We start from the raw sequence: 26663 nt of genomic DNA, 5'->3' as shown, positions 1-26663 counted from the left end.
CATCTGATGGTGACCATTGCAGACTTGGTCATTAATAGTTTGTGGTCAGGATGAGAACAAACTTGGCTTCCTTCCTGCTGGCTCTCTCTCTCCCTGGGAAAGAGGAAGGGACCACGTCTAACACAGACACACACACACAGTAAGCGTCCGGTTGTCATGCTTTTATTACTCATTCCAGTACCTTCCATGTTAGCCATGTCACAGTCACACTGAGAGAAGAGGAGAGGGGCCAGAGGAAGACTGGGTCATGTGACTGACTGACTGACATGGGAACAATATGCTACTATGATCATGACCATTTCAGTCAATAGTGTTTTATTTGTTTATCTGTTGGCCAAATAAATACAGGTTCACTGAAACAGCTGCGTCTGTGAGTTTAGGGGGTAGCTAGCAGTAGGAGTTAAGGACAAGGAGTAGCGGCTAGTGGAAGAGGATAGGATCAGGGACTGAGGGAATGGCTTTGTCAGTAGAACTGATGGGCAGTGTTATCACCATGACCACAGCCCAGTGACACGATTGAGTGTCACAACCTTTAACCTTTATGCAGCCATTACAGGGTCTAGTTACTATGGAGATACTCAGATAGGTCTCCCGTTCTCTATTTTGTATCATTGTAAAGCACTTTGAGAATGAAAGACTTTATACAAACAAAGTTATGTTATTATCACAGCATAAAAAAAGGACAGAGGAAATAAATAAATACAAATGCCTTTAAAACACCTTAATGAATTGAGTACAATAAATTAATGCCGGGATGAGGTTGAAATAAATAAATAAATACATAAATAATCTGATAAAGAGAGCTTGAAATACTTAAATCACACAAATCATAATCTTCATTTTCACTGTCTTCTTAATATCTTAGTTCTGTAGCTCCTGGTTGAGAGAGATCTTAGTTCTGTAGTTCCTGGTTGAGAGAGGCTGCTGAACCTGCTGCTGGCGATGATGATGATCTAGGATCATGGTCTGATGGTTATTTAATCAGTGGGTCACACTGTATTCCTCTCTGTGTGTGTGGAGAGAGACAGAGAGAGAGAGAGAGAGAGAGAATTTAGGATTGAGCTAGTTTGTTCTGAAGGCTGTAGGGTTTTGGGTTCATGGCGTAGTGTGCAGTGTGTAGGGGTTGACTGACCTGTTCCAGTGATGCTAGCTCAGCAGGGAGCCATCTGGCTTTGGGGTTGATGCACTTCCACTGCTCCCCACTGGTGAAACTGTGGAAGTACAGACAGACATACAAACACACACACAGAGACAGAGAGACACACAGAGAGAGCGAGAGAGACAGAGAGAGACAGAGAGAGACAGAGACAGAGAGAGCAAGAGAGAGAGAGACACACACAGAGAGAGAGAGATACACAGAGAGAAAGAGAAAGAAAGAGAGACAGAGGAAGAGAGAAAGAGAGAGAGACGCAGAGAGAAAGAGAGAGAGAGACAGACACAGAGACAGACAAACAGAGAGACAGAGAGCGAGAGAGACAGGGATAGAAAGAGGGGAGGGAGAGAGGATGAGAGAGACATGGACAGAAAGAGGGGAGGGAGAGAGGACGAGAGAGACGGACAGAAAGAGAGGAGGGTGAGAGGACGAGATAGGACGAGAGAGAGATGTAATTAAAGGTATGAATACAATTTCTTAAATTTCCAGTATACAAATTATGTAATTACGTTCCGGCCCCCCCTAACCAACCCTCAGATATAAATCGACCTGTGGCTGAATCTAGTTGCCTACCCATGGTCTAACGTATTAACTTGGTAAATGTGAGTATTTGCCTGCTCCTCTGCATCTGTGCGAATATGTGTGTGTGTGTGTGTTCTTACATGTATGCTTTGAGGTTACATTTCCCACGAGGTATCTGAATAAGACACTGTGTGATTGGTTCTGCTGGACGTTTTTTGGATGTCTTCAAACAGCAATTTAGAGGCCTCATTCCCTGGGAACGCACTGCATCACACACACACTTTAAACATGCAGTACTTGACGCTATCAGCCCACAAAGAAACGTTAAACATGCAGTACACACTAGCAACACACACTGCAACATAAGTGTAACATGCGCACAAAATCCGGAATCCAACACACACCATACTCACACGCACAGCAATACACTTCCAAAATACCACAACTACACACTAACACAGCAATACACACACTGATGCTATATACCATAAATACACACACACACAACCAAAAACATACAACCACACCCACACTTACCTTCCAATGTAGAGGAGAGGATGGCCATGGTCAGCGCCAGTAGACACAGCACACGGCTAACAGAGAAAAACACACACATCTTCAAATGGTAGCTATGTCGCTAACACTAGCTGCTAAAACCTGCTCTTGCTGTCTCTTTGTTCTGATGTAGAGACAGGGAGTTAGGGTCCTCTTATAAGGCATTAGAAAACAGGAACTAATGAGGCCATAATTTACTGTGTTTCTTACAAATTTGGAAACACGCTGTCACTCTGAGTCAATGACACACACGCACACAGGCACTCGCGTTGCACAGTGTTATCGGATGGCAGAGATGGATAATCTCTAATGATGATTATTGCTTCATGTCTGTATGTTGAGGAGGTGAGGTAAGTAGGGCCCACACTCTTCAGGAGAAGTATGTTCTTCAATGACAATTATAATTATTGGTCAAGTGATCAAGTAAGTTTTCCTAGCAAGTCACACACACACAGTTTTATCTGATGGCACAGGTTGGGGAGCTGAGGTAAGGATAACCTTGGGGAGGTGAGGTAAGGATAACCTTGGGGAGGTGAGGTAAGGATAACCTTGGGGAGGTGAGGTAGGGATAACCTTGGGGAGGTGAGGTAAGGATAACCTTGGGGAGGTGAGGTAAGGATAACCTTGAGGAGGTGAGGTAAGGATAACCTTGGGGAGGTGAGGTAAGGATAACCTTGGGGAGCTGAGGTAGGGATAACCTTGGGGAGGTGAGGTAAGGATAACCTTGGGGAGGTGAGGTAAGGATAACCTTGGGGAGGTGAGGTAAGGATAACCTTGGGGAGCTGAGGTAAGGATAACCTTGGGGAGATGAGGTAAGGATAACCTTGGGGAGGTGAGGTAAGGATAACCTTGGGGAGGTGAGGTAAGGATAACATTGGGGAGGTGAGGTAAGGATAACCTTGGGGAGCTGAGGTAAGGATAACCTTGGGGAGCTGAGGTAAGGGTAACCTTGGGGAGGTGAGGTAAGGATAACCTTGGGGAGGTGAGGTAAGGATAACCTTGGGGAGGTGAGGTAAGGATAACCTTGGGGAGGTGAGGTAAGGATAACCTTGGGGAGCTGAGGTAGGGATAACCTTGGGGAGGTGAGGTAAGGATAACCTTCAGGAGCTGAGGTAAGGATAACCTTGGGGAGATGAGGTAAGGATAACCTTCAGGAGAACTATGACTCTGTTCTATGAAAATGATTTTTCTAGAAAGGCAAGCAGTGTAGTAATCTTTTCAATTAAGTAACTGTTGGGGGATGATGTGACCCTTGAACGAGATGGCCACATTTAACATAGCTCCGCACAAGTAATTTCCAATTCTTAATCTTACCTCCACATTTCAAGTTCAACCCCATTAGCTTTAGTCAAAAAAGCCATGGCGGCTACAAAAGGTGACATTAAATGTGACATTTTTACCCGGACTCGAGCAATAGCCACAGAAAAAGCCTCAAAGAAACAGCTAGCTTTAGAAACAGCTAGCGCCAGGAGCAAGAGGACCGGTCCCTTCCCGAGGCCCAACAACTGCCAACCTCGCCCTCTGTCAAAGACATCCTTTCTGAGCTGAGATCCCAACGTACAGAACTCAACATCAAACTAGATGGCATTAACTCTCAGCTCAGTGCGATAGGGAGCAAGGTGACAACCCTGGAAAATGCCTGACATCAACAACAAGATAACCATAAACGCGGGCGCCTGGATGAGGCAGAGGAGCAAATCCTATCCATGGAAAACTCACTGGCAGACGCCATGGAAACAATAGCATCTGTAACACTTCGTTGACCAAGGCATCTTCAGGGGATTCAAATAGCCAAATGAGCTCAGGATCCTTCAAGGAGCCCTTACTTTAAAATGGCGCAGGAAGAAATGGCAGCAGTTTTACGGGCGCCTAACCAATTGTGCTATTATATGGGGGTTTTTGCATTATTTGTAACTTATTATTATTATTATTATTTTTTTTTTTTTTACCCCCTTTTCTCCCCAATTTTCGTGGTATCCAATCGCTAGTAATTACTATCTTGTCTCATCGCTACAACTCCCGTACGGGCTCGGGAGAGACGAAGGTCGAAAGTCATGCGTCCTCCGAAGCACAACCCAACCAAGCCGCACTGCTTCTTAACACAGCGCGCCTCCAACCCGGAAGCCAGCCGCACCAATGTGTCGGAGGAAACACCGTGCACCCGCCCCCCTTGGTTAGCGCGCACTGCGCCCGGCCCGCCACAGGAGTCGCTGGAGCGCGATGAGACAAGGATATCCCTACCGGCCAAACCCTCCCTAACCCAGACGATGCTAGGCCAATTGTGCGTCGCCCCACGGACCCCCCGGTCGCGGCCGGCTGCGACAGAGCCTGGGCGCGAACCCAGAGACTCTGGTGGCACAGCTAGCGCTGCGATGCAGTGCCCTAGACCACTGCGCCACCCGGGAGGCCCCTGTAACTTATTTTGTACATAATGTTTCTGCCACCGTATCTTACGGCAAAAAAGAGCTTCTGGATATCAGGACAGCGATCACTCACCTCGGATTAGACTAAGATTCATTCTTCAACAAGCAGGATGCACAGGATATACTGCTAACACCCGACAAGGCCAACATCCCCATTATTGGCAAGAGAAAGAGACACAGGTACAGAGGACACAGAGCGGGGTGCCTCGTAAGGATTCGCAGAAGGTGAGTGGGAAAGCTGCCGTTACAGTCAATATTACTTGCCAACGTACAATCATTGGACAATAAATTAGACGAGGAACGATCACGAATATTCTACCAACGGGACATCAAACACTGTAACATCTTATGTTTCATGGAATCGTGGCTGAATGATGACATGGATATTCAGCTAGCAGGATATACGCTGCACCAGCTAGATAGAACAGCACACTCCGGTAAGACGAGGGGGGGCGGTCTGTGCATATTTGTAAACAACAGTTGGTGCACGAAATCTAAGGAAGTCTCTAGATTTTCCTCGCCTGAAGTAGAGTATCTTATGATAAACTGTAGACCACACTATTTGCCAAGAGAGTTGTCATCTATACTTTTCATGGCTGTTTATTTACCACCACAGACGGATGCTGGCACTAAGACCGCACTCAGTCAGCTGTATAAGGAAATAAGCAAACAGGAAACCGCTCACCCAGATGCGGCACTCCTAGTGGCCGGAAACTTTAATGCAGAGAAACTTAAATCAGTTTTACCTAATCTCTATCAACATGTTAAATGTGCAACCAGAGGGAAAACAATTCTAGATCACCCGTACTCCACACACAGAGTACAAAGCTCTCCCTCGCCCTCCATTTGGTAAATCTGACCACAATTCTATCCTCCTGATTCCTGCTTACAAGCAAAAATTAAAGCAGGAAGAACCAGTGACTCGGTCTATAAAAAAGTGGTCAGATGAAGCAAATGCTAAACTATAGGACTGTTTTGCTATCACAGACTGGAAAATGTTCCAGGATTCTTCCGATTGCATTGAGGAGTACACAACATCAGTCACTGGCTTAACAATAAGTGTATCGAGGACTTCATCCCCACAGTGACTGTACATACATACCCCAATCAGAAGCCATGGATTACAGGCAACATTCGTACTGAGCTAAAGGGTAGAGCTGCCACTTTCAAGGTGAGGGACTCTAACCCGGAAGCTTACAAGAAATCCTGCTATGCCCTCCGACGAACAGTCAAACAGGCAAAGTGCCAATACAGGGCTAAGATTGAATCATACTACACCGGCTCCGACGCTCGTCTTATGTGGCAGGGCTTGCAAACTATTACAGACTACAAAGGGAAGCACAGCCGCGAGCTGCCCAGTGACATGAGCCTACCAGATGAGCTAAATCACTTCTATGCTCGCTTCGAGGCAAGCAACACTGAGGCATGCATGAGAGCATCAGCTGTTCCAGACGACTGTGTGATCACGCTCTCCGTAGCTGAGATTCACAAGGCCGCAGGGCCAGACAGATTACCAGGACGTGTGTCCGGGCATGTGCTGACCAACTGGCAGGTGTCTTCACTGACATTTTCAACATGTCCCTGATTGAGTCTATAATACCAACATGTTTCAAGCAGACCACCATAGTCCCTGTGCCCAAGAACACTAAGGCAACCTGCCTAAATGACTACAGACCCGTAGCACTCATGTCCGTAGCCATGAAGTGCTTTGAAAGGCTGGTAATGACCGCCTTATCCTGTTGATATTTCGTTTTAATAATAACAAACTTATCCTATAGATAGATCCCTCTTAGGAATTTGCTCCCTCATTTCGGTTTTATTTAGTCCAAACGATTAGGCCTATGTGCTTTGGGGGATGTATTTGTAGGCTGGGCTATTGATTTTATTTACTTAATTTCTCCCTCTCCTTTTTACTGTGGTCTGGATGGGGGCTAGGTTGTCACTTACTTAATGCGGGGCAGAGAGAATCAGGTATTTTTTTATTTCTCTCTTGGGAGACGTTGTGCGTTGCGAACTGTTCCCATTTTTCGGAACACAGAATTGTGACTGAGCGTGGGATTAACAGATCCAACAGGATATGTCGAGTTGTTTGGCAACTCGGCTGGGGTTTTCAGAGATTTTTATTTTCTTTTATGTGATCGCAGCTGTAACTATTATCCACCTATACCCAGAGATGACTTGCACTAGAGTTCGATTACTGTTCGATGACGTTGACTAGTACCTTAAATCTACTCACATGGAACTGCCATGGTCTAGGTCATGCAATAAAATGGAAAAACATACTATGTGCTCTCAAAAAGGAAAAAGCAGACGTTGCGCTATTACAAGAGACACACCTCTGTGATGCTAAACTCCGCAGAGCTTGGGTGTGACAGGTGTATTTTTCATCTTCCAAATCAAACAGTAGAGTCACAGCCATACTTATCCATAAGCATGTTCCATTCATAATTGACAAAAACATATCTGATCCGGAGGGGAGATTTATTCTGATAACTGGGTCACTGTATGGGCAACCAATTACAATCTTAAATATATACGCCCCTAACACAGATACTCCTGCTTTCATGTCCAAATGATAACCCTGTTCAATGAGCATTGTGTTTCCTTTGGAGTGCTGGCTGGAGATTTTAATTGTACCCTCAACTCTGGACAAATCATCTCAAGTCTCAATGGTAGACCATTCCATTCTTGTGGGTCGGCTAAGGAGTATTGGTGTCTCTGAGGGGTCTTTGGCCTGGTTTGCTAACTACCTCTCTCAAAGAGTGCAGTGTATAAAGTCAGAACATCTGCTGTCTCAGCCACTGCCTGTCACCAAGGGTGTACCCCAAGGCTCGATCCTAGGCCCAACACGCTTCTCAATTTACATCAACAACATAGCTCAGGCTGTAGGAAGCTCTCTCATCCATTTATATTCCGATGATGCAGTCTTATACTCAGCTGGCCCCTCCCCGAAATGTGTGTTAAACGCTCTACAAACAAAGCTTTCACATATCAAAGCTGCAGGCTAAAGTTAAATCTAGACTTGGTTTCCTCTATTGTAATTGTTCCTCTTTCACCCCAGCTGCCAAACTAACCCTGATTCAGATGACCATCCTACCCATGCTAGATTACGGAGATGTAATTTATAGATCGGCAGATAAGGGTGTTCTCGAGAGGCTAGATGTTCTTTACCATTCGGCCATCAGATTTGCCACCAATGCTCCTTATAGGACACATCAATGCACTCTATACTCTTCTGTAAACTGGTCATCTCGGTATACCTGTTGCAAGACGCACTAGTTGATGCTTATTTATAAAACCCTCTTAGGCCTCACTCCTCCCTATCTGAGATATCTACTGCAGCCCTGTTCCCCCACATACAACACCCATTCTGCCAGTCACATTCTATTAAAGGTCCCCAAAGCACACGTCCCTGGGTCGCTCGTCTTTTCAGTTCGCTGCAGCTAGCGACCGGAACAAGCTGCAACAAACACTCAAACTGGACAGTTTTATCTCAATCTCTTCATTCAAAGACTTAATCATGGACACTCTTACTGACAGTTGTGGCTGCTTTGCGTGATGAATTGTTGTCTCGACCTTCTTGCCCTTTGTGCTGTTGTCTGTGCCCAAAAATGTTTGTACCCTGTTTTGTGCTGCTACAATGTTGTGCTGCTGCCATGTTGTGTTGGCTTGCGAAAGTATTCACCCCCTTGGCATTTTTCCTATTTTGTTGCCTTACAACCTGGAATTAAAATAGATTTTTGGGGGGTTTGTACCATTTGATTTACACAACATGCCTACCACTTTGAAGATGAAAAATATTTTTTTCTTGTGAAACAAACAATAAGTAAGACAAAAAACGGAAAACTTGAGCGTGCATAACTATTCACCAACCCCCCCCCACCCCCACCCCCAAAGTCAATACTTTGTAGAGCCACCTTTTGCAGCAATTACAGCTGCAAGTCTCTTGGGGTATGTCTCTATAAGCCTGGCACATCTAGCCACTGGGATTTTTCCCCATTCTTCAAAGCAAAACTGCTCCAGCTCCTTCAAGTTGGATGGGTTCCGCTGGTGTACAGCAATTGGATTGAGGTCTGGGCTTTCACTAGGCCATTCCAAGACATTTAAATGTTTCCCCTTAAACCACTCAAGTGTTGCTTTAGCAGTATGCATAGGGTCATTTCCTGCTGGAAGATGAACCTCCGGCCCAGTCTCAAACCTCTGGAGACTGAAACAGGTTTCCCTTAAGAATTTCCCAGTATTTAGCACCATCCATCATTCCTTCAATTATGACCAGTTTCCCAGTCCCTGCCGATGAAAAACATCCCCACAGCATGATGCTGCCACCACCATGCTTCACTGTGGGGATGATGTTCTCGGGGTGATGAGAGGTGTTGAGTTTGTGCCAGACATAGCATTTTCCTTGACGTCCAAAAAGCAACATTTTAATCTCATCTGACAAGAGTACTTTCCATATGTTTGGGGAGTCTCCCACATGCCTTTAGGCGAACACCAAGCGTGTTTGCTTATTTGTTTCTTTAAGCAATGGCTTTTTTTCTGGCCACTCTTCCATAAAGCCCAGCTCTGTGGAGTGTACGGCTTAAATTGGTCCTATGGACAGATACTCCAATCTCCACTGTGGAGCTTTGCAGCTCCTTCAGAGTTATCTTTGGTCTCTTTGTTGCCTCTCTGATTAATGACCTCCTTGCCTGGTCAGTGAATTTTGGTGGGCAGCCCTCTCTTGGCAGGTTTGTTGTGGTGCCATATTCTTTCCATTTTTGAATAATGGATTTAATGGTGCTCCGTGGGATGTTCAAAGTTTTGGATATTATTTCATAACCCAACCCTGATCTGTACTTCTCCACAGCTTTGCCCCTGATCTGTTTGGAGAGCTCCTTGGTCTTCATGGTGCCGCTTGCTTGGTGGTGCCCCTTGCTTAGTGGTGTTGCAGACTCTGCGTCCTTTCAGAACAGGTGTATATATACTGAGATCATGTGACAGATCATGTGACACTTAGATTGCACACAGGTGGACTTTATTTAACTAATTATGTGACTTCTGAAGGTAATTGGTTGCACCAGATCTTATTTAGGGGCTTCATAGCAAAGGGGGTGAATACATATGCACCAATTTTGCACCAATTTTGACTATTTTGTGTATGTCCATTACATGAAATCCAAATAAAAATCCATTTAAATTACAGGTTGAAATGCAACAAAATAGGAAAAACGCCAAGGGGGATGAATACATTTGCAAGGCACTGTACCATGTTGTTATCATGTTGTGTTGCTACCATGCTGTGTTGTCATGTGTTGCTGCCATGCTATGTTGTTGTCGTAGGTCTCTCTTTATGTAGTGTTGTGTTGTCTCTGTTGTCGTGATGTGTGTTTTGTCCTATATATTTATTTTATTTGTTTTTATTTTTAATCCACGTCCTCACAGGAGGCCTTTTGCCTTTTGGTAGGCCGTCATTGTAAATAAGAATTTGTTCTTAACTGACTTGCCTAGTTAAATAAAGGTTAAATAAAATAATAAAAGTCCCCACCACAAACCCTAGATCGGCAAAGATGTTGAACTCTCTTACTAAAGAGATGAGACTGATATATATCTGGAGAGAGACTTATAGCTCATCTATGGACTATACATACTACTCTAATGTCCATAACACCTACTCCCGTATAGATTACATTTTTATCCCAAAGTGTTCCATGCATTCTGCCCCTTGTACAATCGGACCTATAGCACTTTCAGATCACGCCTTTGCCTGCCTCCACTTTGACCTCTGTAAAAACATCCCGAGGTCAAAGAGCTGGAAATTCAACACCTTAATGTTATCAAACAAAGCATTCCATACATTGGTTACTACATCGATAGGCAACTACACACAAGACAACAAAGACTCTCCTGTTTCTCCAGCCACAATGTGGGACGCTGCCAAAGCCACACTAAGAGGTCATCTAATTGTATATGCTTCCTCTAAGAAAAAAGCAATGGAAGCACACAGGCTAGATCTTGAGAGGGAGCTGGAATGCTGCGAAAAAGTACATAAACAATCCCCAGACAGCGCCTCCTGGAGTCAACTTAAAGTAGCCAAAGCCAAACTAAACTTGGACTACACTCGGGAGACATACCAAAAATACATTTTACATTACATTTTAGTCATTTAGCAGATGCTCTTATCCAGAGCGACTTACAGTAGAGTGCATACATTTTTTATTACATTTTTACATACTGAGACAAGGATATCCCTACCGGCCAAACCCTCCCTAACCCGGACGACGCTATGCCAATTGTGCGTCGCCCCACGGACCTCCCGGTTGCGGCCGGCTGCGACAGAGCCTGGGCGCAAACCCAGCCCAGGCGCGAACCCAGAGACTCTGGTGGCGCAGCTAGCACTGCGATGCAGTGCCCTAGACCACTGCTCCACCCGGGAGGTCTTATACCATGAGTATAGCAATAGGCCTCTAGATTGCTTCCTTACCAATTCAAAAAAGAGCAGTCAGAGCGTACAATCATGGCCATCTGAACAGCAGATGATGAGGTCACATATGAGACATTTAACTTTCATGATTTTTACTGCAAATTATATACTTCTGAGAGAAAAGATACGGATTCAGAACTCCATTCCTTCCTAGAGGGAATCTCGCTACCTAAACTATCAGAGACCGACCAAGAAGATCTCAACTCCCCCTTCACTCCTGAGGAGGTCCTGGAGGCAATCACCTCCATGCCACCTAACAAGTCCCCAGCCCAGATGGATTCCCCAGAGAGTTCTACAAAGCTTTTTGGCCCCAGCTAAGCCCTATTTTCATGCCAACGCTGGATGACTTTTACAAAAACAGTGCTCTCCCAGACTCTATGTACACAGCCCGCATTACAGTGTTTCTCAAAAAAGACAAGGACCCTCTATCCTGCTCGTCCTTCCAGCCCATAAACCTGTTGGATTTCAACTATAAAATAATTATCACATTGCTTGCTAAAGGACTAAACACTCTTCTTACCAAAATATTACAAGCGGACCAAACTGGATTTATTAGAGACAGGTACTCTTCTGATAACATCCACCGTCTTTTTGATATTATAGATCAAGTAAACAAACAGAAGACACCTGTCCTGCTGGCTTCACTGGGTTCTGAGAAGGTGTTCCACACCCCTATCTTGCTGGCTTCACTGGGTTCTGAGAAGGTGTTCCACAGCCCTGTCTTGTTGGCTTTACTGGGTTCTGAGAAGGTGTTCCACACCCCTGTCTTGCTGGCTTCACTGGGTTCTGAGAAGGTGTTCCACACCCCTGTCTTGCTGGCTTCACTGGGTTCTGAGAAGGTGTTCCACACCCCTGTCTTGCTGGCTTCACTGGGTTCTGAGAAGGTGTTCCACACCCCTGTCTTGTTGGCTTTACTGGGTTCTGAGAAGGTGTTCCACACCCCTGTCTTGCTGGCTTCACTGGGTTCTGAGGTGTTCCACACCCCTGTCTTGTTGGCTTCACTGGGTTCTGAGAAGGTGTTCCACACCCCTGTCTTGTTGGCTTCACTGGGTTCTGAGAAGGTGTTCCACACCCCTGTCTTGTTGGCTTTACTGGGTTCTGAGAAGGTGTTCCACACCCCTGTCTTGTTGGCTTCACTGGGTTCTGAGAAGGTGTTCCACACCCCTGTCTTGCTGGCTTCACTGGGTTCTGAGGTGTTCCACACCCCTGTCTTGTTGGCTTTACTGGGTTCTGAGAAGGTGTTCCACACCCCTGTCTTGTTGGCTTTACTGGGTTCTGAGAAGGTGTTCCACACCCCTGTCTTGCTGGCTTCACTGGGTTCTGAGAAGGTGTTCCACACCCCTGTCTTGTTGGCTTCACTGGGTTCTGAGAAGGTGTTCCACACCCCTGTCTTGTTGGCTTTACTGGGTTCTGAGAAGGTGTTCCACACCCCTGTCTTGTTGGCTTCACTGGGTTCTGAGAAGGTGTTCCACACCCCTGTCTTGCTGGCTTCACTGGGTTCTGAGGTGTTCCACACCCCTGTCTTGCTGGCTTTACTGGGTTCTGAGAAGGTGTTCCACACCCCTGTCTTGTTGGCTTCACTGGGTTCTGAGAAGGTGTTCCACAGCCCTGTCTTGTTGGCTTTACTGGGTTCTGAGAAGGTGTTCCACACCCCTGTCTTGTTGGCTTCACTGGGTTCTGAGAAGGTGTTCCACACCCCTGTCTTGTTGGCTTCACTGGGTTCTGAGAAGGTGTTCCACAGCCCTGTCTTGCTGGCTTCACTGGGTTCTGAGAAGGTGTTCCACACCCCTGTCTTGCTGGCTTTACTGGATGCTGAGAAGGCGTTCGATAGGATGGAGTGGAGCTTTCTGTTCTCAGTCTTAGAAACTTTATTAAATGGATTAAGTCCCCATATTCTCATTCAAATGCCATGGTGACTACTAACGGTCTGAATTCTGACGGATTCCCTTTGGGATGTGGCACAAGGCAAGGATGCTTGCTGTCCCCCTTGCTCTATTTGTTGGGGCGGAGCCTTTGGCGGAGTTGATAAGGAGCAATCCAAGTATTATGGGTGTTTCTGCAGGCGGCCTTCAGTACCTCTGAAAGTGGAACCTGTATGCATGTATTTTGGAGTTGGTGGAGTTGTAGAGAGATTATCAGATTTTGCCAATCTATACATACTGCTGCACAGAAAATATTAGATGTACAGTTTTAAATGACCCTGTGTCTCTATCTTCTTAATGCCCAGCAGGACTTTGTTCTTGAGCCAGACAGAGAAAATGTGTTTATGACTATTACATACTTTGCTAAGAAATGTATTCTTCTACTGTGGGCTTCTAATACTTCGCCTACATTTAAAATGTGGATTGACCAGATTGTTGACTTTCTCCCTCTTGAAAAGCTCACTTATGACCTCCGCAAGAGACAGCCCAAGTTTGATAGACTCTGGTCTCCACTACAAATTGGACAGAGAGAATGAGGTGATTTGGGAAATTAGTGTATATACATGTTGTGTCCGATGCTGTAAAAGAAAGAATGATTTGCTCGCTGTCTCAGCTATATATTTCATTTTATTCTATTATTTATGTCTTCCACGTCTGTGAATGTGGAATGTATTTTGTTTGTTGATTGAAAAACAAGAAAACGCCTCCCGGGTGGCGCAGTGGTCTAGGGCACTGCATCGCAGTGCTAACTGCGCCACCAGAGTCTCTGGGTTCGCGCCCAGGCTCTGTCGCAGCCGGCCGCGACCGGGAGGTCCGTGGGGCGACGCACAATTGGGCTAGCGTCGTCCGGGTTAGGGTGGGTTTGGCCGGTAGGGATATCCTTGTCTCATCGCGCTCCAGCGACTCCTGTGGCGGGCCGGGCGCAGTGCGTGCTAACCAAGGGGGCCAGGTGCACGGTGTTTCCTCCGACACATTGGTGCGGCTGGCTTCCGGGTTGGAGGCGCGCTGTGTTAAAGAAGCAGTGCGGCTTGGTTGGGTTGTGCTTCGGAGGACGCATGGCTTTCGACCTTCGTCTCTCCCGAGCCCGTACGGGAGTTGTAGCGATGAGACAAGATAGTAATTACTAGCGATTGGATACCACGAAAATTGGGGAGAAAAGGGGATAAAAAAAAAATAATAATAATAATTAAAAAAAAAAAAAAAAAAAAAAAAAAAAAAAAAAACATTTAATATCTCGGAACCATGCAGCTCAAAGATGCACTGTCCTATTTCAGTCTATAATATCTATCAGAGGTGGTTTGGTGTAGGACCCTTGTGTGATGTGTAACTTTGCCTGAGACCTGAAGATGTGTGTTAGCTCTCTTTGCTAATGCTTTGGCATATAACACACTATTGTGGCATCCAGTCAGTCACAAATACAAACGATGCTCAGTTAAAACCACTAAACCAGGTGTCTGGGATAAATCCACTGCATTCTTCCTGCTCAGCTATTTGAAGGTAGAAATGTTACATATAGCTCCCAAATAAACAAAAGAGTAATTCGTTTACTTAAGCCCTTGACTCCTATAAGTAGCATAGGCTGTTGGCAAATGTAAAATATTCATTATTGGTAACTATCAGGAAATGACACTATACCATTACCATGTAATTGCTGAGTACATATCAGGTACATAGAGAACAGTAAAATAAATCTTGTCTCTGTCTGAAAGGTTCTGATCAGTTTCAGTAAAATATGACATTTGATTTTATGATTGGATCTGTCTATCCTGTTTGTTCAGGGAGTTTTTATTAGGTTGCTAGGCAGAGAGAGGGGTGGAAGTATAGAGAGCGGGAATATCAGTTACTCACCCCTCCCAGTCCCAGCTCCCTCCCACTCCAGCTATTAATAATAACCACAGAGGTCCATATTAGACTGAACACTGGGTTATTCATAGGACTTACCATTAGGCCGTGAGACAATTGAGACATGAATTGTGCCTGTGTGCCATTCAAATGGTGAATGGGAAAGACAAAAGATTTAAGTGTCTTTGAATGGGATATGGTAGTAGGTGCCGGTTTGAGTGTGTCAAAAAGTGCAACGCTGCTGGGTTTCCCGTTTGTATCAAGAATGGTCCACCAGCCAAAGGACATCCAGCCAACTTGACACAACTGTGGGAAGCATTGGAGTCAACATGGGCCAACATCCCTGTGGAACTCTTTCAACACCTTGTAGAGTCCACACCCCGACGAATTGAGGCTGTTCGGAGGGAAATGGGGTCTCAACTCAATATCAGAAAGGTGTTCCTAATGTTCTGTACGCTCAGTGTATACACGTACTGCGACATACACACATGCACGTGCACGCGTGCCCACGCACACACACAGAGTTACAGAGGAAAGCCCCTTCATACACACACACACACAGTTTTAGTGCATCTAACAATCTCGAAACAATTTTGAGCAACGAACAATCTCACTTAATTTGAGATGTCATCTAATTTCCAACCACTACAGAAACGACAGTTCCTTCCTGTGTGTGTTAGTCAATCTGACTCCACTACGTCCACTATGAGGAACCTACATGTCACTTTTTCCTACTCAATGCACATGACTGTAGTGTAAGCATAGCCATATATGGCTATTTCTGTGTCAGTTACATAAATATGTATAGAGGACTCTAGTAACCAAAAGTCAGTTTTAGCATAGGCAGCGCCATTGAGGGCTTTCACCATTTTGATGTAGTCAACTGGGTGGGACTTCTTATGGGTTAAAGAAGGATAACATAATTCCATCCAGGTCATTAGGAGGGATCAGCCAATGAATTATACTTGAGAGCAAACATGCCAGACTGCAGGTGGCAGTAAATCTCCAACCTTAGCCTTCATACCTTTTCCACCCTCAGCAGGACAGACACAACCAGATGCATCCGGTTTTCAGGGGGAATGGAAAGAGAGCCTGTGTTATGACTTCCTCTTTTCGATCTTAACAAGGCAACACTCCAGTTTAACTCCTCATCCACATTTACTGGATTGGTTGAACAGTGCAAAAGAGAACCTCCCCATACAGTTTTCTGAAGAAAAAAAGAAAGAAACGCTGCTCTGCTACGTTAGGTTATACCTGTTCAAACTACACGCATAAGGTGGCAGTTTCAGTTTGTTTACCAACTCATAGATGTAGTAGAAGAAGAAAATTGCCTCCTTCTACTATATTTTGACATAAGAAATACATTCTTACCCAAAATAGTAAAATAATATGAAACATTTGAAAACCTAAATGATGAAGACAAACTTAAATAAATACTTGATGAAAAACCAAAATGCTCTGTTTTGGCAGCCAAATTTGGGGCCAGAGGAAGGCCCAATAAAGGCCCCAAAAATTGTCAAAGACTCCAGTCACCCAAGTCATAGACTGTTCTCTCTGCTACCGCAAGGCAAACGGTACTGGAGCTTCAAGTCTAGATCCAAAGTGCTCCTCAACAGCTAATACCTCCAAGCCATAAGACTGCTGAACATTGACACCCCTTCTCCCCTTGCTTTTACACTACTGCTACTCGCTGTTTATTATCTATGCATAGTCACTTTATCCCTACCATGTACAAATTACCTCGACTAACCTGTACCCCCGCACATTGACTTGGTACCGGTACCCCCTGTATATAGCCTCATTAGTGTTATTTTATTGTGTTACTTTTTAGTTTATTTAGTCAATATTTTCATAACTCTATTTCTTGAACTGCATTGTTAGTTCAGTGTTTGTAAGGAAGCATTTCACAGTAAGTTCTACACCTGTTGTATTCAGCATTTCACAGTAAGTTCTACACCTGTTGTATTAAGCATTTCACAGTAAGTTCTACACCTGTTGTATTAAGCATTTCACAGTAAGTTCTACACCTGTTGTATTCAGCATTTCACAGTAAGTTCTACACCTGTTGTATTCAGCATTTCACAGTAAGTTCTACACCTGTTGTATTCAGCATCTCACAGTAAGTTCTACACCTGTTGTATTAAGCATTTCACAGTAAGTTCTACACCTGTTGTATTCAGCATTTCACAGTAAGTTCTACACCTGTTGTATTCAGCATTTCACAGTAAGTTCTACACCTGTTGTATTCAGCATTTCACAGTAAGTTCTACACCTGTTGTATTCAGCATTTCACAGTAAGTTCTACACCTGTTGTATCAGCATTTCACAGTAAGTTCTACACCTGTTGTATTTAGCGCATGTGACAAATAACCTTTGATTTGATTATTTGAACCTGAGAGACAACCAGTGAAATGTATGGTGTGATTATTCATATTTTCCTATTCATTATTATTAGAGGTTCAAGCAGCAAAGCTGGTGAAACCCTATTGTATTTTTGTTCTGGTTTATTATTATTATTACTGTTATATGTATTCCGCCAATTAGGTGGGAAAAAATGCTAATTCCCATAAGATGGTAAGGCCTAGGAGGTTGCAACCTTGCATGATGGTAAAGGGCCAAGAGCCACACCCTCTCCTGCAATGCCATGCCAATTAGCCACATGGTGCCATGATAACAACCGCTTGAAAATGCTAACTTTGAAAGCTCACTCCCCTGTCCCCGTTTGAGTTGAGTCCTGAAATTTGGTATATAGGTCCCCCTCCTCAGGTTATCACTAGTTAATACAGCCACAAAGTCAAAATTGGCTATATCTGAAAAATGTATTAAAAAAATGACCTTTTGGTCTTATTTTAAGGTTAGGGTTAGGCATAAAGTTAGCAGTGTGGTTAAAGTTAGCAGTAAGGTTAAGGTCAGGTTTAAAATCAGATTTTAAGAAAATAAATTGTTGAAATGGGAGGGGTTTATGACTTTTTGGCTGTGGTAACTAGTGACGACCCATTCCTCACAAAGAACAAATTTGCCTCAAGGACTCATAAAATCCGCCATGATGTATTTTCCACCATTTAGAATTTTATTAAAAACACTTAAAACGCCACTCCTCAGGCACTGAATGACCAATTTGCACGAAACTTGATACAGGGCATCTATGAACCAAGTTCTCACAATGCAACATTTTCCAGGCTAGCATCTCAAACAACATGGCATCTACAGACCAATAAACATTCAGATGGGCGTGACCTAGCACATAAATGCATATAAATTAGACACAGATATTCATATTGTAACAAAACTTGGTGCACGTGTTCCAAACACTGTCAAGACTCAACATATGCAACAGCACATGTTTATATCTCTTGGTCTGTTTGACTTAAAGTTATGGAATTTGGCATACATTCTCAGAGATATGAGTCAAGCTAACCTGTAAAGTATGGTTCAGTTTGGCTGCATGGTGGTGCTGTTGGACAGGAAAAAACATTCATGCAAGCTCATTGGCTTATAGCGGTCATATTGTTCGAGCTAGAGTCCTAGAAAAATTGGTCCCACGGTTCTGGAGAAGAAGACATTTAAAGTAGTTATGATCATTATACGAGCGCTGGAGATACGGGTGAGGGCTATTGGGTCTGGGCAGGTATGATGTAGTTGATGTTTATATAATGTTGTTGTTGTTACCGCCCCAATAGATGCACAGAAGATGCAATCACCATTGCACTGCACATTGCCCTATCCCATCTGAATAAGAGGAATACCTATGTAAGAATGCTGTTCATTGACTATAGCTCAGCATTTAACACCATAGTACCCTCCAAGCTCATCATTAAGCTCGGGGCCCTGGGTCTGAACCCCGCCCTGTGCAACTGGGTCCTGGACTTCCTGATGGGCCGCCCCCAGGTGGTGAACGTAGGAAACAACACCTCCACTTAACTGATCTTCAACACAGGGGCCCCACAAGGGTAGGTGCTCAGCCCCCTCCTGTACTCCCTGTTCACTCATGACTGCGTGGCCACGCATGCCTCCAACTCAATCATCAAGTTTGCAGACGACACAACAGTAGCAGACCTGATTACCGACAATGACGAGACAGCCTACAGAGAGGAAGTGAGGGCCCTGGGAGTGTGGTGCCAGGAAAATAACCTCTCACTCAATGTCAACAAAACAAAGGAGCTGATCGTGGTCTTCAGGAAACAGCAGAGGGAGCAAGCCCCTATCCACATTGACAGGACCGCAGAGGAGCAGATGGAAAGCTTCAAGATCCTCTGTGTACACATCACTGACAAACTGAAATGGTCCACCCACACGACAGTGTGGTGAAGAAGGCGCAATAGCGCCTCTTCAACCTCAGGAAGCTGAAGAAATTTGGCTTGGCACCTAAAACCCTCACAAACTTTTACAGATGCATAATTGAGAGCATCCTGTCTGGCTGTATCTCTGCCTGGTACGCCAACTGCCCGCAACCGCAGGGCTCTCCAGAGGGTGGTGCGGTCTGCCCAACGCATCCCCATGGGCAAACTACCTGCCCTCCAGGACACCTACAGCACCCGATGTCACAGGAAGGCCAAAAAGATCATCAAGGACAACAACCACCCGAGCCACTGCCTGTTCACCCCGTTATCATCCAGAAAGCAAGGTCAGTACAGGTGCATCAAAGCTGGTCCTGAGCGACTGAAAAACAGCTACTATCTCAAGGCCATCAGACTGTTAAATAGCCATTACTAGGCGACTTCCACCCGGTTACGTAACCCTGCACCTTAGAGGCTGCTGCCCCATATACACAGACTTGAAATCACTGGCCACTTATAATGGAACACCAGTCACTTTAATAATGTTTACGTATTTTTGCTATACTCATCTCATATGTATGTACTGTATTCTATTCTACTGTATTTTAGTCTATGCCACTCCGACATTGCTCATCCTCTATATTTATATATTCCTTAATTCCATTCTTTTACTTTTAGATTGTGTGTATTGTGTGTATTGTTAGATATTACTGCACTGTTGGACCTAGAAACACAAGCATTTCACTAGATCCGCAATAACATATGCTAAATGTGTATGTGACAAATACATTGATTTGATTTGATCAAATCTATTCAACAAGCTATAGTGGATGTTGAAAGATGGTCGATTGACTGGGGTTTTAAACTGTCAGTCTTGTATGTTCTTCTCGAAGAAGAAAGTTGCTAATAATATACCGTTGTTTCTGTATGGACAGCCTATGGGGAGGGTTTCTAAGTAGAAATATTTGGGTCTATGGTTCAATGGGCAATATACATGGAAAGATCATGTCATAAATGCTGAAACAACATGTAAGAAGGTCGTGAATCTTATCCGCTCGGTCTCTGGATATGAATGGGGTGCTGACAGACAATCGTTGATTGATGTTTATAGAGCTCTGATCAGGATGACAATTGATTACGGGTGTATAGTTTATGGAACAGCAGCAAAAACATGGCTTCAGAGGCTGGACAGAATCCAGTATATAGCTTTAAGGATATGTATCGGTGCATTTAAATCAACATATGTGCCTTACTAGTGGAGGCAGGTGAGATGCCTTTGGATGTATGACGTAAAAAAGTGTCATTAGCTTATAGGGTTAGGTTGAAAGGCTGTGAGATTGAGCATCTCACTGATACTGTTCTAGATGACTGTTGGGAGTATACTAGTAGACAAGGTAGTGGTTTTGTTGGACAGTTGGAAAGCTTGCTGATGAGAGTGGTTTGACGGAGTTGGAGGTTGGCCCTTCTGTGGTGATAGGAGATGTTCCTCCATAGTTACTCCCAGATCCTGTTGCTGATCTAACATTTGTAGAGAAAAGGAAAGATTGGTCAAACTCAGTGATATAGGGAAACTGCTGACAAATACATTAGTAGAAGTTAATGTTTTTTTACCGCTTTTCACAGATGGATCCAAGGACCCAGATAGTGGGGACACAGGAGCAGGCGTTTACGTTCCTGAATTTGATGTGCAGATATGTAGAAGACTAACAGACGAACTGTCAGTATACTCAGTTGAACTGTTGGCGATAGTAGTTGCCCTCCAGTGGGTGGAAGACGTACAACCTGTTAGAATTATAGTATGCTCAGATTCTCTGTCTGTATTGAATAGTTTATCATCTGGTAAATCTAATAGGAGTGACCTACTATTGGAGGCATTAATGTTATTATATAGAATTGAGAGACTGGGTGTAGTAGTGAGATTCTGCTGGGTCCCAGCACATTCGGGTGTGGAAGGGAATGAAGTTGTAGACCAGATAGTTAAAGAGCTTTGAAACAAGATATAATTGATATTAATGTTCCACTGGGTATAGGTGAGGCCAAATGTAAGATCAGAGCCATTTTGATAGCTGTGTGGCAGCAGAGATGGCCCAAGGCCCGGCATTTCCAGTGCATCGGAAAGTATTCAGACCCCTTGACTTTTTCCACATTTAGTTACGTTACTGCCTTATTCTTAAATGGATTTTTAAAAAACATTTTCCTCAATCCACACACAATACCCCAAAATTATAAAGTGAAAACAGATTTTTTAATTTTTTTTGCAAATGTATTAGAAATAAAAAACAGAAATACCTTATTTACATAACTATTCAGACTCTTTGACATGAGACTCGAAATTTAGCTCAGGTTCATCCTTTCCATTGGTTTCCATTGATCATCCTTGAGATGTTCCTACAACTTAATTGAAGTCCACCTGAGGAAAATTCAATTGATTGGACATGATTTGGAAAGGCACACCTGTCTACATAAGGTCCAATAGTTGTATCACGCCCTGACCATAGAGAGCCATTGTTTCTCTATGGTGAAGTGGGTCAGGGCGTGACTGGGGGTGATCTAGTTTATTTATTTCTATGTGGTGTTCGAGTTTATTTTCTATGTTGGTGATTTGTATGATTCCCAATTAGAGGCAGCTGGTAATCGTTGTCTCTAATTGGGGATCATATTTAAGTAGCTGTTTTTCCCAACTGTGTTTATGGGATATTGTTTTGAGTTAGTGCACGTAGCATCTCTGTAGTCACGGTTTGTTGTTAGTTTATTGTTTATTTGTTTTTGTCTTTGCTAAGTTTCACTTTATTCATTAAATGATGTGGAACTCAACATCCGCTGCGCCTTGGTCCTATATTTATTCCAACGAACATGACAAGTTGACAGTGCATGTCATAGCAAAAACCAAGCCATGAGGTCGAAGGAATTGTCCGTAGAGACAGGATTGTATCGAGGCACAGATCTGGGGAAGGGTACCAAAAAATGTCTGCAGCATTGAAGGTCCCCAAGAACACAGTGGTCTCCATCATTCTTAAATGGAAGAAGTTTGGAACCACCGAGACTCGTCCTCGAGCTGGCCGCTCAGCCAAACTGAGCAAACTGAGGAGAAGGGCCATGGTCAGGGAGGTGACCAAGAACCCTATGGTCACTCTGACAGAGCTCCAGAGTTCCTCTGTGGAGATGGGAGAACCTTTCAGAAGGACAAACATCTCTGCAGCACGCCTTTAAGCTAGAGTGGCCAGGCGGAAGCCATTCCTCAGTAAAAGGCACATGACAGCCCGCTTGGAGTTTGCCAAAAGGCACCTAAAGGACTCTCAGACAATGAGAAACAAGATTCTGTGGTCTGATGAAACCAAGATTGAACTCTTTGGACTGAATGCCAAGCGTCACATCTGGAGGAAATCTGACACCATCCTTATGGTGAAGCATGGTGGTGGCAGCATCATGCTGTGGGGATGTTTTTCAGCGGCAGGGAGACTAGTCAGGATCGAGGGAAAGATGAACGGAGCAATGTACAGAGAGATCCTTGATGAAAACATGCTCCAGAGTGCTCAGGACCTCAGACTGGTGTGAACGTTTACCTTCCAACAGGACAACGACCCTAAGCACACAGCCAAGACAACACAGGAGTGGCTTCAGGACAAGTCTCTGAATGCCCTTGAGTGGCGCAGACAGAGCCCGGATTTGAACCCAATCGACCATCTCTGGATAGACCTGAAAATAGCTGTGCAGCGACGCTCCTCATTCAACCTGACAGAGCTTGAGAGGATCTGAAGGGAAGAAACTCCTCAAATACAGGCGTGCCAAGCTTGTAGCGTCAGACCCAAGAAGACTCGAGGCTGTAATCGCTGCCAAAGGTGCTTCAACAAAGTACTGAGTGAAGGGTCTGTGATCAGTTTTTTTTTTTTTTTTTACAAAATTAAATTCTAAAAACCTGTTTTTGCTTTGTCATTATGGGGTGTTGTGTGTAGATGGATGAAAAATACATTTCCTAATCAATCTTCGAATAAGGCTGTAACGTAACAAAATGTGGAAAAGTCAAGGGGTCTGAATAATTTCCGAATGCACTGTATATATCCTCCAAAGAAAGGTTGGTGGACCAAGATTCAGCGGTCAGACTAGGAAGGAAGAGGTGGTATCTGGTTGGCATGCATGTGAATGGTTTGTGTCTGGAGTGTATGGTCGAAGAAACAAAGCATGTTGTAATGCCCGGGGTGTAGTGGAGGAAGTCGCAGGAGACAGAGAGTTCAGAGTAGCGTAACTTTAATCACCACCTAGGTGAAAACGACGCCACTTAAAACAAATGCCCCAACACACAAGGGGAACTAAACAGTTCCGAAAATACAACGTACACAATACAACCGTGACTTACAGGCATGTACAACAGTACACAAAAACAATCCCGCACACCCAGCAGGCGGGCCGGCTGGGTAATAAAGCCCAACTCATCAACCTAATTGCAAACAGGTGTAACCAATAAACAAAACAAGGAGGGGGAGGAAAAAATCAGTGGCAGCTAGTAGGCCGGTGATGACGACCGCCGAGCGCCACCCGAACAGGAAGGGGAGCCACCTTCGGTAGGAGTCGTGACACATGTGTTATTATATTGTTGTTAATATGTTGAAGAGAGGGAAAGATTGAAGTGTAGGGTCATTGAGGTTGGACGAGGTTGGGGGGGGGGGTTGGAAGGGATTTTCAGGATGGGGGAGAGTCTATTAGAAGTTAGTGGGGGTCTTGTATATTTTCGCAGAAGTATTGAGTTAGGTAGAAGGATTTAGAAATGTTGTAAACCGTGGTTGACCACACACTCCAGCACAGGTGGTGGCATGCACCTTTAACGTTTGTTTGCCGACCGCCATTATATCATAGAAGAAGAAATAAAAGAAGTGAGCAACAGCGCCCCCTGTTTGATTGACTGCAGGGAAGAAAAGGAAGGGGAGAAGAACCTCCACGGCTAGCGATAGCAGCAGGCTACACAAACCTATTCCAATATTAGCAACTCCAATAATACAAAGAAGTGTTCTTCGAAAGCTGACTTCAATTTCGTCGCATCAACTGCTTTTCTGCTCAAAAAGAGGAAAAGCGGACTATTTTTGTTCCTGTGGTCCTGGTGATGCAGCCGGTGCAAGCTCGCGCGGCTGGCATAAATGATGTGTAACTTTGCCTGAGACCTGAAGATGTGTGTTAGCTCTCTTTGCTAATGCTTTGGCATCCAGTCAGTCACAAACACAAACGATGCTCAGTTAAAACCACTAAACCAGGTGTCTGGGATAAATCCACTGCATTCTTCCTGCTCAGCTATTTGAAGGTAGAAATGTTACATATAGCTCCCAAATAAACAAAAGACTAATTAGTTTACTTAAACCCTTGGCTCCTATAAGTAGCATAGGCTGTTGGCAAATGTAAAATATTCATTATTGGTAACTATCAGGAAATGATACTATACCATTACCATGTAATTGCTGAGTACATATCAGGTACATAGAGAACAGTAAAATAAATCTTGTCTCTGTCTGAAAGGTTCTGATCAGTTTCAGTAAAATATGACATTTGGTTTTATGATTGGATCTGTCTATCCTGTTTGTTCAGGGAGTTTTTATTAGGTTGCTAGGCAGAGAGAGGGGTGGAAGTATAGAGAGCGGGAATATCAGTTACTCACCCCTCCCAGTCCCAGCTCCCTCCCACTCCAGCTATTAATAATAACCACAGAGGTCCATATTAGAATGAACACTGGGTTATTCATATGATTTACCATTATAATAAAAGATCCATACACCAAGTGTAAAAAAGATTAGGAACACCTGCTCTTTCCATGACATAGATTGACCAGGTGAATCCAAGTGAAAGCTATGAACCCCTATTAATGTCACCTGTTAAAACCACTTTAATCAGTTTAGATGAAGGGGAAGAGACAGGTTAAAGAAGGATTTTTAAGCCATGAGACAATTGAGACAGATTGTGCCTGTGTGCCATTCAGAGGGTGAATGGGCAAGACAAAAGATTTCAGTGCCTTTGAACGGGGTATGGTAGTAGGTGCCAGGTGCACCAGTTTGAGTATGTCAAGAACTGCAACGCTGATGGCTTTTTCATGCTCAACAGTTTCCAGTGTGTATCAAGAATGGTCCACCAGCCAACTTCACACTACTGTGGAAAGCATTGGAGTCAACATGGGCCAGCATCCCTGTGGAACGCTTTCGACACTTTGTAGAATCCATGCCCTGATAAATTGAGGCGTTCCTAATGTTCTGTACACTCATAGTATACTCATACTGCTTCCCCTATCTCCACTGAGGAACCTATAGGTCCGTTTTTCCTACTCAATGCACATGACTGTTGTGTAAGCATTTCTGTGTCAGTTACATAAAGATGTATAGAGGACTCTAGTGCCCAAAAGTCAGTTTTAGCATAGTCAGCGCCAGAGGGCTTTCACCATTTTGAAGTAGTCAACTGGGTGGGACTTCCTATGGGTTAAGGAAGGATCACATAATTCCATCCAAGTCATTAGGAGGGATCAGCCAATGAATTATACTTGAGAGCAAACATGCCAGACTGCAGGTGGCAGTAAATCTCCAACCTTAGCCTTCATACCTTTTCCACCCTCAGCAGGACAGACACCACCAGATGCATCCGGTTTTCAGGGGGAATGGCAAGAGAGCCTGTGTTATGACTTCCTCTTTTGGATATTTACGAGGCAACACTCCAGTTTAACTCCTCATCCACATTTACTGGATTGGTTGAACAGTGCAAAAGAGAACCTCCCCATACAGTTTTCTGAAGAAAAAAAGAAAGAAACGCTGCTCAAAATGTCTAAAAAACGGTTTTCGCTCTGTCATTATGGGTTATTGTGTGTATATTACTGAGGAAAAACATTTATTTAATCAATTTTAGAATAAGGCATGTAACATAACATGTGGAAAAAGTGAAGGGGTCTGAATACTTTCTGAATGCACTACATGTCCCTCTCCTCAGGTTGTCACTAGTTACCACAGCCACAAAGTCCTAATTGGCTATATCATAAAAATTCACAAAAACATATTACATTTTTGGTCTTAATTTAAGGTTAGGCATAAGGTTAGCAGTGTGGTTAAGGTTAAGGTTAGGTTTAAAATCAGATTATAATAAGATAAATTGTAGAAAGAAGCGGGGTTTATGACTGTGCCAACTAGTGATAAGCCTCTCCTCATAAGGAACAAAATTGCCCTTTGACCCATAAAGTCCGCAATGACGGATTTTCAGTGATTTTGAATAAAAACACAAAACGCTACTCCTCAGGCACATATTGACCAATCTGCACGAAACCTGACACATGTCATCTATGGGCCAAGTTCTCACAACGTAAAGATTTTCCAGGCTTGCATCTCAAACAACATGGCCGCTGACCAATAAATACTGACCAATAAAAACATTCAGATGGGCGTGACCTGGCACATAAAAGCATATAAATCAGATACGGATATTCGTACTGAAACAAAACTTGGTACACATGTTCCAAACACTATCAAGACTCAACATTTGCAAGCACATTCA

At 44.1% G+C, this 26663-nt stretch overlaps 1 long non-coding RNA gene across 1 annotated transcript; it reads right to left on the bottom strand.

Annotated features, from left to right (window-relative positions):
• Positions 1-152: 152 nt before the first annotated feature.
• Positions 153-2342, bottom strand: LOC120028124. Its single transcript, XR_005473388.1, has 4 exons — positions 2213-2342; positions 1816-1939; positions 1133-1211; positions 153-1006 (listed from the first exon to the last, which is right to left on the bottom strand). It is a non-coding gene; the product is annotated as an uncharacterized LOC120028124 (long non-coding RNA).
• Between the last annotated feature and the right edge of the window lie 24321 nt (positions 2343-26663).

Source organism: Salvelinus namaycush, chromosome 33 (assembly GCF_016432855.1).
Source record: "Salvelinus namaycush isolate Seneca chromosome 33, SaNama_1.0, whole genome shotgun sequence".
Taxonomy (NCBI): Eukaryota; Metazoa; Chordata; class Actinopteri; order Salmoniformes; family Salmonidae; genus Salvelinus; species Salvelinus namaycush.
The sequence above is the reverse complement of the archived record's forward strand: the minus strand, read 5'-3'. Positions and strand labels throughout refer to the sequence as shown.